Genomic DNA, 14,830 nt, shown 5'->3' with positions numbered 1-14,830 from the left:
ATTTTTCATTAGTTCCACAAATATGTGTTCCTGTGTTCCAAAAATATTTCATTTGTTTCATTAGTTCCACAAATATGTGTTCATTACACAAATATGTGTAATGAACAAAAATGTATTCATTAGTTCCTGAGTACCTACTATGGGCCAGGTCCTGTTTTAGGTGCTAGGGATAGAACAAGTAAGAAAATAATCCAAAATTCCAGCCCCCAAGGAGCGTATATTTGGATAATGATGCTGGGAGTGGGGAACAGACAAGAAGTAAAATAAGTAAATAGCATAGTCTATTAGGAGATAAAGAAAATTCTGGAGAAAAACAAAACAATGAATAGGAGTAGGGTCAGTGGGGGAGTGGGTAGCAGGTGGGATGTAATAGAGGTAGTCAGGAAAGGCCTCTCTGAGAAGGTGGGTGGTTAGGAAGAGTGTTGACTAAAATACGAGCCATAAGGATATCTGGGAGAGGGTATCTTGGGCAAAACAAACAGCAAGTGCGAAGGCCAGGAGGTGGGACTCTGCCTGGTGGGCTGGAGGATCAGCAAAGAGGCCAGGGTGGCTGGAGGAGGGAGAGAGGTGGGAGATGAGAAGGGGGCAGTCAGGAGGGACCCATGGGCCATGCAAGGACCTCAGATTTAGTCTGAATGAGTTGGGAGTCACTGCAGGGTTCTGGACCCATGAGTCAAGAATAGACTGACAGGGCAAATCTGAGAGTAGAAAACCAGTAAGAAAGTGACTCCAGTAATCCCAGGGAGGAAGGGTGGAGGCTTAAACCAGGATGTTGCAGGGGATGAGGGGGAGTGGTGTTCTGGAAGTTATGGGTTGAATTATGTCCCCTAAAAAGACATGTTGGAGTCCTAAACCCTGGTACCTACGAATGTGGCCTTATTTGGAAATAGGGTCTTTGCAGAAGTAACCAAGTTAAAATGTGCTTATTAGGGTGGTGTGCTCTAATTCAATATGACTGGTGTTCTTATAAGAAGAGATCTGTCCCTACGACCAAAACACTTTCCAGCAGGTCCCACCTCCAACATTGGGAATCAAATTTCTTGTCTTTTTTTTTTTTTTTTTTTGAGACAGGGTCTCACTTTGTCTCCTAGGCTGGAGTGCAGTGGCACCACCTCTGCTCACTGCAGCCTCAACCTCCTGGGTTCAAGTGATCCTCCTGCCTCAGCCATCCAAGTAGCTGGGACTACAGGTGCGCACCACCACATCTGGCTAATTTTTATAATTTTAGTAGGAACGGGGTTTCACCATGTGGGCCAGGCTGGCCTCAACCTTCTGAGCTCAAGAGATCCACCCGCCTCAGCCTCCTCCCAAAGTGCTGGGATTACAGGCATGAGCCACCGCGCCTGACCACAGAGGTCAAATTTCAACACGAGACTTGGTGAAGCCAAACAAACCATATCCAAACCACAGCATAGCTCTAGCAAACTAATACACCTGGTAAATACTGAAGGTGGGGCTAACAGGATTCCTGTTGGATTAGAGGCGAAATGAGAAAAAGAGAGTGCACCTGGGGTCAACTCTGGGGTTGACAGAGCAAGACCCTGTCTCAAAAAAAAAAAAGTTTTTGGAAATCCCAGCTACTTGGGAGACTGAGGCAGGGCAATCATTTGAGCTCAGGAGCTTAAGACCAGTCCCTTTTCAAAAAAAAAAGTACTCCCTACAATGTTTTAGGATTATATTAATATCAAAAGTGTGTAAATAATAACAAGGAAATAGAATCTACAAAAGTAATACATATGTAAAATTTTAAAAAGCAAAACCATGCATGGAGAAGATAATGACATATTTAGCATAGCAATAAAAAGATGCAAGGGACACTGAAGATTTGTAAAGGTTAATAACCTGTGTTACATTTATTCTTTTGCTTCAAAGCTTCATTAAGTTTCAGTCTAGGCCAGGCATGGTGGCTCACGCCTGTAATCCCAGCACTTTGGGAGGCCGAGGAGGGTGGATCACCGGAGGTCAGGAGTTCGAGACCAGCCTCGCCAACATGGCGAAACCCTGTCTCTACTAAAAATACAAAAAATAGCTGGGCATGGTGGCAGGTGCCTGTAATCCCAGCTACTCGGAAGGCTGAGGCAGGGAGAACTGCTTGAACCCGGGAGCCGAGATTGCACCACTACACTCCAGCCCAGGCAACAGAGCAAGACTCTGTCTCAAAAAAAAAAAAAAAAAAAAAAAAGTTTCAGTCTAAATATTGTTTTTGTAACTTCAGCTCCCTAAAGAGTTCTAGTAGAACCTAGTATTTGCAGGTTTAATTCACAAGCCATTATGTTGGGGATAGGGCATTCACGTCATCTCAGGATCTCAACGTCATTGGATATCAGCTGGTTGCTAGAGTTGAGTCATAACATAAAGACTGAGCTAGCACCACATCCTTCTAAATAGTTCATTTCTCATTTCTCAAGAACCAAGGGATCATTAAAATAATCAATGGTGACACTGGGAACATTGAGATCGAGGAAGGCTAAACCCTGGCACATGGTCCAGTCTGTTTGTCACAGGAGTTGGCCATGCCAGAGCCTGCATGGGCCCGTGTTAGCAGTCAACAATCCCCAGCTTCAACTTCCTCATGCTGGGCTTGATTCACCATGATGAAAATCTCCCAATCCTGGATATGGTTGCCTGCCATCAGTCAGCCAGTCCTATCTATGGCCACCCACTTCTTAGTATCCCCTACAAAGAGAGGAGCTGCTGATCTGACTTCCAACTTGTAGGACATTGATGGTGCTGCAACAATGAGTGGTCAGGTCTCTATACCTAAAAGTCAGAAACTCACACTCTACCTTTTCTCTTGAATGTCCTCTCTTACACCATGGGGTATAATCTGAGCCCGGCCATTTCTGTCCCTCAGAGGGATACCCCATAATTATGCTGGCCCCGTAATTTAGACTAATGTAATAATTTAGAGAGGTGTTGAAGGCTTGGCTTAGGCTTTGAATCTAAGCCACATACTCCAAACTTTCCCCTTTTCCAGAATGTTATAGAATAGAGTATCCAAATTGGCTCGGGTGTTTTAAGAAAAAAGTTGTACTAAGATGCTCTTTTAACTGATCACTCCTTAAGCAACTCCTGATCAAGCAACGCTTTCATTCCCTCTGACCATATGAATCCTGATAACCCAGGGCATGCTACACACTCAAGGCAGTTAGAACACCTGTGTTTTAAAACACCTGTACACGCCTCACATTGGCTGGGTTGTATGCTGATAAAGCAGCCTTGGTGGAACACATGGGCTCTAGGACACCTGTGTCCTTCTTCCATTGACTGAGATGTATTCTTATAAACATTGGTTCTCAAAGTGTGGTCTGTGAACCACCTGCATCAACCATCACTTGAGAACTTGTCAGTAATGCCCATTCTCAGGCTCCATTCCAGACCTACTGATCAGAAGTTCTGGGAGTGGGACCCAGGAATATGTGTTTTAGCAAGCCCTCCAGGTGATTCTGAGGCATGCTAAAACTTGAGAGCCATTGTTAGAGTCAAGGTTGCTGTTGTTTCCAAACCTGTACATGTCATTTGTACATGTTATTGTAAGTAATTTAAATATTATAAAAACTGGGCTGGGGCCGGACGCGGTGGCTCAAGCCTGTAATCCCAGCACTTTGGGAGGCCAAGGCAGGCGGATCACAAGGTCAGGAGTTCAAGACCAGCCTGGCCAACATGGTGGAACCCCATCTGTACTAAAAATATAAAAAGTAGCTGGGCGTGGTGGCAGGCACATGTAATCCCAGTTACTCAGGAGACTGAAGCAGGAGAATCATTTGAATCTGGGAGGTGGAGGTTGCAGTGAGCCAAGATCGTGCCACTGCATTCCAGCCTGGGTGACAGTGCAAGACTACATCTCAAAAACAAAACAAAACAAAAACAAAACAAAACAAAAAAAAACGGTGGCTCACATCTGTAATCCCGGCACTTTGGGAGGCCAAGGTGGGTGGATCACTTGAGTCTAAGAGCTCAAGACCAGCCTGGCCAACATGGTGAAACCCCATCTCTACTAAAAATACAAAAATTAGCCAGGTATGATGGTGGGCACCTGTTGTCGCATTTACTCTGGAGGTTGAGGTGGGACGATTGCTTGAGCCCAGGAGGTGGAGGTTGCAGTGAGCTGAGATTGTGCCACTGCACTCCAGCCTGGGCAACAAGAGAAATTCTGTCTCAAAATAAATAAATAAATAAAATAAAAACCAATAAAATATAAGCACTAAAAGAAACTGAGTTTTTAAAAATAAAAATTTTGTTGAAAGCTTTGGAAAAAATTAAAGCAATTTGCTAACCAAAATTGCTATAGAACCAGGCATGGATGAAACAAATGTAAAACATTGGGAAATTTCCCATTAAAATTTACAAGAGTTCTGCTGTTAGACTGCTTTACAGATGTCTTGAAATCCTTGTTCCAATTTAAAGAAACCAAAACTAAAAAATCATAGACAACACATTATGGGTATGATTTATGCAAAAAAAGATTTTTATATAATCCCAGCACTTTGGGAGGCCGAGGCAGGCAGACTGCTTGAGCCCAGGGGTTCGAGACCAGCCTGGGATACATAGCGAGACCCCACCTCTACAAAAAATACAAAAATTAGCTGGGCATGGTGGCATGCACCGGTGGTCCAAGCTACTCAGGAGGCTGAGGTGGGAGGATTGCTTGAGTTTGGGAGATTGAGGCTGCAGTGAGCCAAGATCACGCCACTGCACTCCAATCTGGGCAACAGAATTATACCGTCTCAAAAAAAAAAAAAAAAAGATTTGTAAATATCATACTTTTTTCTTCAACTTAAAATTAGTATTTTTTAAAAGCATAAAAGTGATTTTTACTAAGTATACATTTATGTGTTTTAAATAAAAATAAAATGACTAAGGTGGGTTTGCATATATAGTTTTTTAGGATTCCCCTCTCTGAATGATGTTTTCCATTTATCAGCTAACCACAGGCCCAATTCATGGGATAAGAGAGCTTCTCTGGATCTTGACTCTCATAATGTTTTTGTTCTTTGTGTACACAGCTCTCTGGGGAACTAAGGGGGAGGATGTGATTGGCAAGGCAGGATTCACGCATTCCTGGGTCCCAAGTCTCCAGTCTGTAAAACTCCAAGGTGTCAAATCCCATCTCAATTTGAAATCCACCCACTGACACACTGCTAGGCTTCTGGAGACGGCAGATGAGGCCATCAGTGCAGTGGTTAAACATGGAAGAACCCACTGCCAGGCATGTGAATCTAACAGTTTTTTAAGGCCAAGAGAGTTCTAGGGCATTCAGCTCTAATGTTATTTGCCAAGTGGTTTGGGTTTTTTGCATAACTTTCTTGGTTGCAAAATTGTACTCATAAAAAGAGAGGTCAAGATTAGGGAGGCAGATGTATGGAGGTGACCTCTTGTATAACTCAATGATGGCTCTATTGTTCCAAGTTCTCATCTACTTCAACAAAATCTGTTCTCAGTCATTTATGCCTAAAATGTCTACATTCTTGTTTACAAATGGAAAGAGTAATTCCCCAGCTGTAGCTCTTTAGCCCTCCAGATCACAAGTGCTAAGATCCCAGAGTCAGAAGTCAGTCTTGCCACATTCATTCTCTGCCCAACATGTGAGAAATCACTCCACTGTCTCTAAGAATAAATGATACCTTGCTGCAGGTAATAAAACCCTAAAATCAATGATTTCTGTTTTATAACCTGGTCCAATTCTAACATTTTCTTAGCAGGACTCCGTCTGCAAGGGAATGGCATTAGCAGAAATAGTATATTTTAGAGAGGAGCATTTGGAGTTTAAAGTTTGCTGATAACAAAGTAAGAAAAACCAAATTTGTCATTTAGAGAAATGGTAGAACCAATTTACTTGCTGAGCATACATTAGACACACACACACAGAGTCAGACTCACAAAACCTCTCTACTCCAAGGCATAACTGGAATTCCAAATGCAGGATTTAAAACCCAGAGAAAATTTCTTTTATTTTCTTTTTTTTTTTTTTTTTTTTTTGAGACAGGGTCTCATTCTGTTGCCCAGGCTCTAATGCAGTGGCATGATCACGGCTCACTGCAACCTCAGCCCTCCCAGACTCAAGCCATCCTCCCACCTCAGCCTCCCAAGTAGCTGGGACTACATGCACGTGCCACCATGCCTGGCTAATTTCTTTATATATTTTTGGTAGAGACGGGGTTGGTCCATTAGCTGGGGGTGGTGGCACATACCTCCTTGGGCTCAATCAATTCTCCCACCTCAGCCTCCTGAATAGCTGGGACTACAGGTGTGTGCTACCACTCCCAGCTAATTTTTGTTATTTTTGTAGCGACAGGTTTTCACCATGTTGACCAGGCTGGTCTCGAACTCCTGAGCTCAAGAGATCTGCCCGCCTCAGCCTCCCAAAGTGCTGGGATTACAGGCTTGAGCCACCATGCCTGGCCTGACCTTTTTTTTTTTAATAAGCAAAAATGACTTTATAATTTAAAAACCAGTCAATGGGGAAAATATTTTTTACAAAACATGAATGCATGAGATTGCAATCAACCTCAGTCAGTGCTTCAAGAAAATGTATTTCAAGTCCACTCTGTGAAAGATGAAAAGTGCAAGTGGTTTTGACCTCAAGGGTTTACAATCTGCCTGGGTAGATAAGATGCAAACAGGACCAAAGTTACCCCAAAATAAAAGACAGTTTGTAAACACCAGGTGAGTAAGTACAGCAGAAAATTCATGTTCAGAAATCTAGATAAATAGTCTTTGAAAAATAGTTTTGGATGGCAATGAACATGACTTTAGTGGCAGCTGATGAATTATAAATTCAGGGACTCCACTAAAGCAGAGGAGGTTCTTAGTCAGCAATCCACCATTGAATATGGAATAAATTCAGGACTCTCAATGGTGAAATGAGCTGTCAGGGAGTTGGAACTCTGGTGCTGGAATTGAACGTTCCACTTACTCAAACGTGTGGAAATCTATAAAAAAATGCTGAGTCCATGACTAAGAACTGAACTTTCATGCAGGTCACAGTAATAATTCAGAGATGAATCAAAGTGAAACTGGCCCAATTGTCCCACAGAACTGATGTTTATGGTTTATTTTGAATAAACATAGAAATTTACCTTTCCAGTCTTGAAACTTGAGAAAGTTACATTTGTTTTATCTGAGAACCCTTCTCAAGAACCAAACCATCAGACCTCCCTGACAGTATCAAGGGGCTGAAACTTACCAGATCACTGCATCTGCACAATGACATGCCAGACCCCTCCCCATTTATGACTGCCTAACCAACCACCTGCTGCGTGTTGACCAACTCCTCTTCCATACTCCTCCCTAATTCCTGTTTTCCCCCATATGTTTACATTTATTCCCTGCTATATAAACCCCTAATTTTTATTTTATTTATTTTATTTTATTCTGAGGCAGGGTCTCACTCTGTCACCCAGGCTGGAATGCAGTAGTGCAATCATGGCTCACTGCAGCCTCAACCTCCCAGACTCAAGCAATCTTCCTTCCTGAGTAGCTGGGACTACAGGTGTTGGCCACCACACCCAGCTGATTTGCCACCACACCCAGCTGATTTTTTTTTTATTCTTTGTAGAGACAGGGGTCTTACTATGTTGTCCAGGCTGGTCTCAAACTCCTGGTCTCAAGTGATCCTCCCACCTTGGCCTCTCAAAGTGCTGGGATTACATGCATAAGCCACCACATCCAGCCTAAATCCCTAATTTTAGTCAGTCAGGGAGATGGATTTGAGACTGATCTCCCATCTTCTTGGCTATAGCACCTGACTGAAGCCTTCTTTCCTGGTAATACTTGTTGTCTCAGTGATTGGCTTTCCATGCAACAAGCAACAGGACCTAGACTGAACCCCTAATGTTTTGGTAACAAAAGAAGTACTTTTCATAGCAGTGGCTACGAAAGTGTTGAAACTGAAAACCTACTGCATAAATTCACTAGTAGCTGTGAGGTAGGAGGCAGGACTTGACTCCAGAGGCGGGGCTGAGACATCGGACCCGACTGAGAACTAGCTAAAACAGGGCTGGGGTGAAAGCAGCCTTCAATCAGACTTCAATCAGTGTACCATGTCAATTTACTGTTGCTATGGCAACACCTGGGAGTTACCATCCCTTACTATCATTGGGCAATGACCCAACGATTACTACCCCTTCCCTAGAAATTTCTGCATAAACCTCCCCTTAATGTGCATGCAATTGAAAGTGGGTATAAATATGACTGCAAAACTGCCTAAGCTGCTATTCTCTGCCTACAGGGTAGCCCTGCTCTGCAAGAGCAGTCATGGAGCTATAACACTGCCTCTTCAATAAAGCTGTTTTCTTCTACCTCTGGCTTGCCCTTGAATTCTTCCCTGGGCAAAGCCAAGAACCCAGGTAGGCTAAGCTCCACTTTGGGACTTGCCTGCCCTGCATCAGCTGGACATGCTTAACTTCTACCAAATTTCTTTAAATAAATAGTTTGAACCTGCTGCCCACACTTTCTTGTCACCCACTCCCTGCCTCTTGAAATCTGCCCTTTACCCATGCCCCCTTTGCCATTATCAATGGCCTCCTGGTCACCTTTGTGCTCCTCAAGCCTAGCGAAGTCCCTGGCAGAGTTCTGAAATGTTTGCAGAGGTGAATCTGTGACTCAAGTTGATGGCTTTTTCTCTAAGTCCTGTTACCTTTGGCCATGCTGAAGCATGACATTAATATTGACCTGGCCAAGAAATTATCTTCCTATCATGTTCCACGATTCTTCTCTCTCTCCCCCAGCCTTAAGCTACTTCTTCATGAATATTTTTCCTGCCCCTACTTCCTGCTCCCTACATGTGGCTGCAATCCAAGGCTCAGTCCTTCACTCTCTTCTCACTCCATACTTCACTATATACAGGAAATTACGATAATAGTAGGTGTTGTAATAATAATGCTAAGTTCTTAGAGTATATTGGGAATGTCACTCACTATCTTATTTAATCCCATAAAACCTTACAATGTATATATTATTATTCTACATTATGGGTGGGGAAAATAAGCTCAGAAATTAGATTTAAAGACATGTGCTTAGTGATACGGTCTGGATGTTTGTGCCCTCCAAATCTCACACTGAAATGTGATCCCCCATGTTACAGGTGGACTCTGGTGGGAAGTATTGGATCACAGGGACAGATCCCCCATAAATGGCTTAGCACCACCCCCTAGGTGATGAGTGAGTTCTTGCTCAGTTAGTTCACATGAGACCTGGTTGTTTAAAAGTGTGGCACCTCCCCACCTCCCAACTCTCACTCTTGTCCTTGTCATGTGACATACTTGCTCCCCCTTTGGCTTTTGCCTTGATTGTAAACTTTCTGAGGCCCTCACCAGAAGCAGAGGCCAATGCCATGCTTCTTGTACAGCCTGCAGAACTGTGAGCCAATTAAACTCTTTCTTTTTAAAATAAATTACCCAGTCTCAGGTACTCCTTTAGAGCAATGCAAGCAGCCTAACACAGAAAACTGGTACTGAGAGTGGGGTGTTGCTATTAACACACTTGAAAGTATGGAAGCAGCTTTGGAACTGGGCAATGGGCAGAGGTCAGATGAGTTTGGAGGGCTTAGAAGAAGACAGGAAGATGAGGGAAAGTTTGGAACTTCTTAGAGACTTGTTAAGTGGTTGTGACCAAAATGCTAATAGATATGGACAGTAAAGGCCAGGCTGATGAGATCTCAGATAGAAATGAAGAATTTATTGGTAACTGGAGTAAAGGTCACCAATTTTAGGCCTTAGCAAAGATCTTAGCTGGGTTGTGTTCATGCCCTAGGGATCTGTGGAAGTTTGAATTTAAGAGTGATGACCTAAGGTATCTATCTGATGGAAGAAATTTCTAAACAGCAAAGCATTCAAGCCTATGATCAGATACTGGAGCAAGCAAATAAAGTTGGAACTTATATGTAAAAGGGAAGCAGAATGTACAAGTTTGGAAAATTTGCAGCCTAGCCATGTGGCAGAGAAAGAAAAAGCATTTTCAGGACAGGAATACAAGCAGGCTGTGGAGCAACCACTTGCTAGAGAGATTAGCGTAACTAAAAGGGAGCCAAGTGCAAATATCCAAGACATGGGAAAAAGCCCTCAAAGGCACTTCAGAGATCTTCTAGGCAGCATCCCCTCCCCATCAAAGGCCCAGAGGCCTAGGGGAAAAAAATGATTTGGGGGGCCAGGTCCAGGGCACTACTGCCCTGTGTAGCCTCAGCACACTGCTCCTCACATCCAGGCTGCTCCAGCTCCAGCCATGGCTCACAGGGCCACAGGTACAGCTTGGGCTGCTGCTCCAGAGAGTACAAGCCACCATAAACCTTAGTGGCTATGATGTGGTGTTAAGTCTGCAGGCACACAGAATGCAGGCATGAAAGAGGCTTGGCAGCTTCTCCCTAGACTTCAGAGTATGTCTGGGAAAGCCTGGATGTCCAGGCAGAAGCCTGCTGCAGGGGTGAAGCCTCATAGAGAGACTCTACTAGGTCAGTGCCAAAGCGAAATGTAGGGTTGGAACTCTCATACAGAGTCCCTACTGGGGCACTGCCTAGTGGAGCTGTGAGAAGGGGGCCACCACCCTCCAGACCTGAGAATGGTAGAGCCACTGGCAGTTTGCAACCTTAGCATGCAAAAGCCATGGGCACCCAACAACCTGTGAGGGCAGCCTTGGGGGCTATACCCTGCAACCACAGGGGCGGAGCCGACCAAGGCCTTGGGGGCCCACCCCTTGCACCTGTGTGCCTTGGATGCAGGACATGGAGTCAAAGGAGATTGTTTCGGAGTTTTAAAATGTAATGGCTGCCCTGCTGGGTTTCAAAGTTGTATGGTCCTATTGCCCTTTGTTTTGGCCAATTTCTCCCTTTTGAAATGAGAATATTTACCCAGTGCCTATATCACCTTGTACCTTGGAAGTAAAAACTTTTTTTTTTAATTAAATCTCACAGGCTCATAGGTGGAAGGAACTCATCTCCAGATGAGACTTCAGACTTTGGAGTTTGAGACTTTTGAGTTAAGCCTGGAACAAGTTAAGACTTTGGGGAACTATTGCAAAGGCACGATTGTATTTTGAAATGTGAGAAGGACATGAAATATGGGGGGCCAGGAGTGGAATAATATGGTTTGGATGCTTATTGCCTCCAAATCTGATGTTGAAACGTGATTCCCAATGTTGGAGGTGGGGCTTAGTGGGAGGTATTGGATCATAGCTGTGGATCTCTCATTAATGGCTTAGTGTTATCATCTTGGTGATGAGTGATTTCTCGCTCAGTTAGTTCATGTGAGATTTGGTTGGTCTTAAAAGAGTGTGTCACCTCCCCCTACCTCTTGCTCCCGCTCTCACCATGTGACATGCCTGCTCCCCCTTCACCTTCTACCATGATTGGAAGTTTCCTGAGGCCCTCACCAGAAGCAGATGCTGGTGTCATGCTTCCTATACAGCCTGCAGAATCATGAGCCAATTAAACCTTTTCTTTTAGCTAATCTCAGGTATTCCTTTATAGCAACGCAAATGGCCTAACACACCTAGCAAGTAGCAGAGTTGGGATTTCAGCTCAGGTAGCACTGTTTTAAAGGTCTAGATGCCCTCAAAACAAACCAACTGACACATAAATATTTAAAATAGAAAATAACTGGAAGTTAAGAAATAAACTATGCTGCTTCCTGACTACAGCATTGATTCTACTCTCTCTGTCATGTTAATGCCGAGTTTTCTGCTTCCTCTTGACGTGTCCTTGTGGTATCTAACCTGAATTCAAAATTCACCTTGTCAATGACCACTAATTATCACCCCAACATTTTTTTTTTTTTTTTTTGAGACAAGGTCTTACTCTGTTGCCCAGGCTAGAGTGCAGCGGCACTATCATGGCTCACTATAGTCTCAACATCCTGGGCTCAAGCAATCCTCCCACCCCTCCCACCTCAGCCTCTGGAGTAGCTGGGACTTCAGGTGTGCACCACCATACCCAGCTAATTTCTTAATTTTTTTGTAGATATAGGGTCTTGCTTTGTTGCCCAGGCCTGTCTAGAACTCCTGGTCTCAAGCAATCCTCCCACCTTGGCCTCACAAAGTCCTAGGTTTACAGGCATGAGCCACCACGCTTGGTCTTATCTTTTTGAAAATCGATTCCATCACTCTTCCATCACTGTTGCCATCACTCTCACAGCCATGGAAGCTCAAGATCATGGAGTCTTTTTTAATTTTATTCATTTATTTTTTTTTGAGACAAGGTCTTGCTGTGTCGCCCAGGCTGGAGTACAGTGGTGTGAACATGACTCTCTGCAGCCTTGAATGATCTCCTGGGCTCAAGCAATCCTCCCACCTCAGCCTCCCAAGTAGCTGTGACCACCAGCATGTGCACCAACATGCTTGGCTAATATTTTTGTTTTGTTTTTGAGACAGAGTTTTGCTCTTGTTGCCCAGGCTGGAGTGCAATGGTGCGATCTCGGCTCACTGCAACCTCTGCCTCCCAGGTTCAAGCGATTCTCCTGCCTCAGCCTCTGGAGTAGCTGGGACTACAGGTGACTGCCACCACGCCTGACTAATTTTGTATTTTTTTTTTTAGTAGAGACGGAGTTTCATCATGTTGGCCAGGCTGGTCACAAACTCATGACCTCAGGTGATCTGCCTGCCTCAGCCTCCCAAAGTGCTGGGATTACAGGCATGAGCCACCACATCCATCCATGTCCAACTAATTTTTTTATTTTTTGTTAGAGATGGGGGTCTCACTATGTTGCCCAGGTTAGTCTTGAACACCTGGGCTCAAGCAATCCTCCTACTTTGGCCTCCCAAAGTAGGATTATAGACATCAGCCACGGTACCTGGCCTAGAGTCACTTTTGACTTCTCCTTGTTCCCTTTATGTACAGCACCTTCTTTCATTCCTTACTGTCTCCCTCTCCTTTCCTACAGTTACACCTCAAATCCTGGCTGGTTCCTGTCCTCTCTCACCTGATAACTGCTACAATCTCCTATCTGGTCTTCCCACTTCTTGCCATCCTTCTCCTGGAATACACCCTGCAGTTCCCCATGAGGTTGAGTTTCCTAAAAATGAAGCTTTGCATTTGTCACCCAAATATAAACCCTTCGGTGGCTCTTTTTCAGAGATAAAATCTAGGCTTTATGTCTGATTTTCAAAGCCCTGAACAATCCAGTTCCTTCTGCTGTCTTCAACTTCATCTCCTACTTCATGTATACAGGAATTCTCTGCTGAACTTAACAGTTTAAGTCAAATTGGACAGGCTTAACTAGGGTGATTATGTAATTTATCATCCAAACTGGAACCCCTTTCAAAGTGAAAAGATGTGCCATCAAGAAATGAGGCCAGCTGGGTAAGAAATGGGGTCAGTCGGGCGCAGTGGCTCATGTCTATAATCCCTGCACTTTAGGAGGCCGAGGCAGGTAGACTACTTGAGCTCAGGAGTTCAATACCTGCCTGGGCAACATAGCAAGACCCCATCTCTACCAAAAATACAAAAAATTAGCCAGACGTGTGGTATGCACCTGTGGTCCCAGCAACTTGGGAGTCTGAGGTGGGAGGATCATGTGAGCCTGGGGGACAGAGGTTGCAGTGAGCCGAGGTCACGCCACTGTACTCCAGTCTGGGTGACAGAGTGAGACCGTGTCTAAAAATAAAAAGAAATGGCATCAGGCGAGGTGGCTCACACCTGTAATCCCAACACTTTGGGAGGCCAAGGCAGGAGGATCACTTGAGCCCGGGAGATTGAGACCAGCCTAGACAATGTATGGAGACCCTGTCTCTACAAAAAATAAATTAGCTGGGCACAGTGGTGCACACACGTGGTCCCAGCTACTCAGGAGGCTGAGGTGGGAGTATCGCTTGAGCCCAGGAGGTCGAGGCTGCAAAGCTGTGATCATGGCCTGGGCAACAGAGCAAGACTCAATCTCAAAAAAAAGAAGAAAAAAAAAAGAATTGGGTCAACAGGGCATAAACTGGGATTGTCCTGTATTAACTGGGAGGCATAATCACTCTGTTCTTAATGTTCCCTGGCCATCTACACACAGGCCACCCCAGATCAGCTACTAATGGAGTATGTCCAGAGTTCTCACCAGCCTCTCCTCTAAATTTCCTGCTCTAAGTCTGGTACCTGGAGTCTCCATCTTTGATAAGCGCCTTCTGGCCCTCAGGTTAGGCCACCTGGTTAACTTTCAGTTTGGCCTTTTCACTGTAACAGTCTCTCTCTGACCTACCAGCTCCCAGGAGCTGGCCCTGCCACTCCTAGGCCAGACTTAGCCCTAATGCTTGAAGAGCATTGCCACCTCCACAGTCACTGCCCTTCATCTCTCCCCCTGCCTTGGACATTTGTCCAATTGCCACCCTTCCTTCCACACTCAGATCTTCCAGCCTAGCCATTAGGATGTCTCTCTCTGACCTTCTGTGGCCAATATTTTCTCTATCATTTGCGTTGTACTCACCATAGCCCTATTGAGCAGCAACTAACCTTGTAGGATTTTGTTTGGAGTCCCTAAGAAAGGCTACTGGCAACAAAAGTACTGCCTGCTTAATCATCTCACTCCCAGCCTCTAACAGATCGAGTGCTTAGTGAACCGCTGTAAAGGGCATTGGGGAAAAGGTGGTAAGGCTGGTGATGCTAGGATCATCTGACGGAGGAGACCTGGGTTGCAATGGGATGCAGTCTCTCCCATTTTCCCACTCTTTGGATTGGATCCCCACTGAGAAAATGCAGACATTCTTATATGCAATCAAGCAGCCGCAGAGAAACGCCCATCTCCAATAAACAGCACGCCAAAGCTCTCTGGCAATGACAGCATCTACCCTCTCACGCTTGTAGCTCTTCAATAAATGTCAAATCCCAAAAGTTACAGCAAAATCCTCAGAGATACAAAGGTTC

The 14,830-nt window shown here is 44.6% G+C and overlaps 1 protein-coding gene across 2 annotated transcripts in view; it reads right to left on the bottom strand.

Moving 5' to 3' along the window:
* Positions 1 to 14,830, bottom strand: part of MATN2 (matrilin 2) — a 168,281-nt gene that overhangs the window by 58,223 nt on the left and 95,228 nt on the right. The window lies entirely within an intron of this gene.

The sequence above is a fragment of the Pan troglodytes genome, chromosome 7 (assembly GCF_028858775.2).
Source record: "Pan troglodytes isolate AG18354 chromosome 7, NHGRI_mPanTro3-v2.0_pri, whole genome shotgun sequence".
Taxonomy (NCBI): domain Eukaryota; kingdom Metazoa; phylum Chordata; class Mammalia; order Primates; family Hominidae; genus Pan; species Pan troglodytes.
The sequence above is the reverse complement of the archived record's forward strand: the minus strand, read 5'-3'. Positions and strand labels throughout refer to the sequence as shown.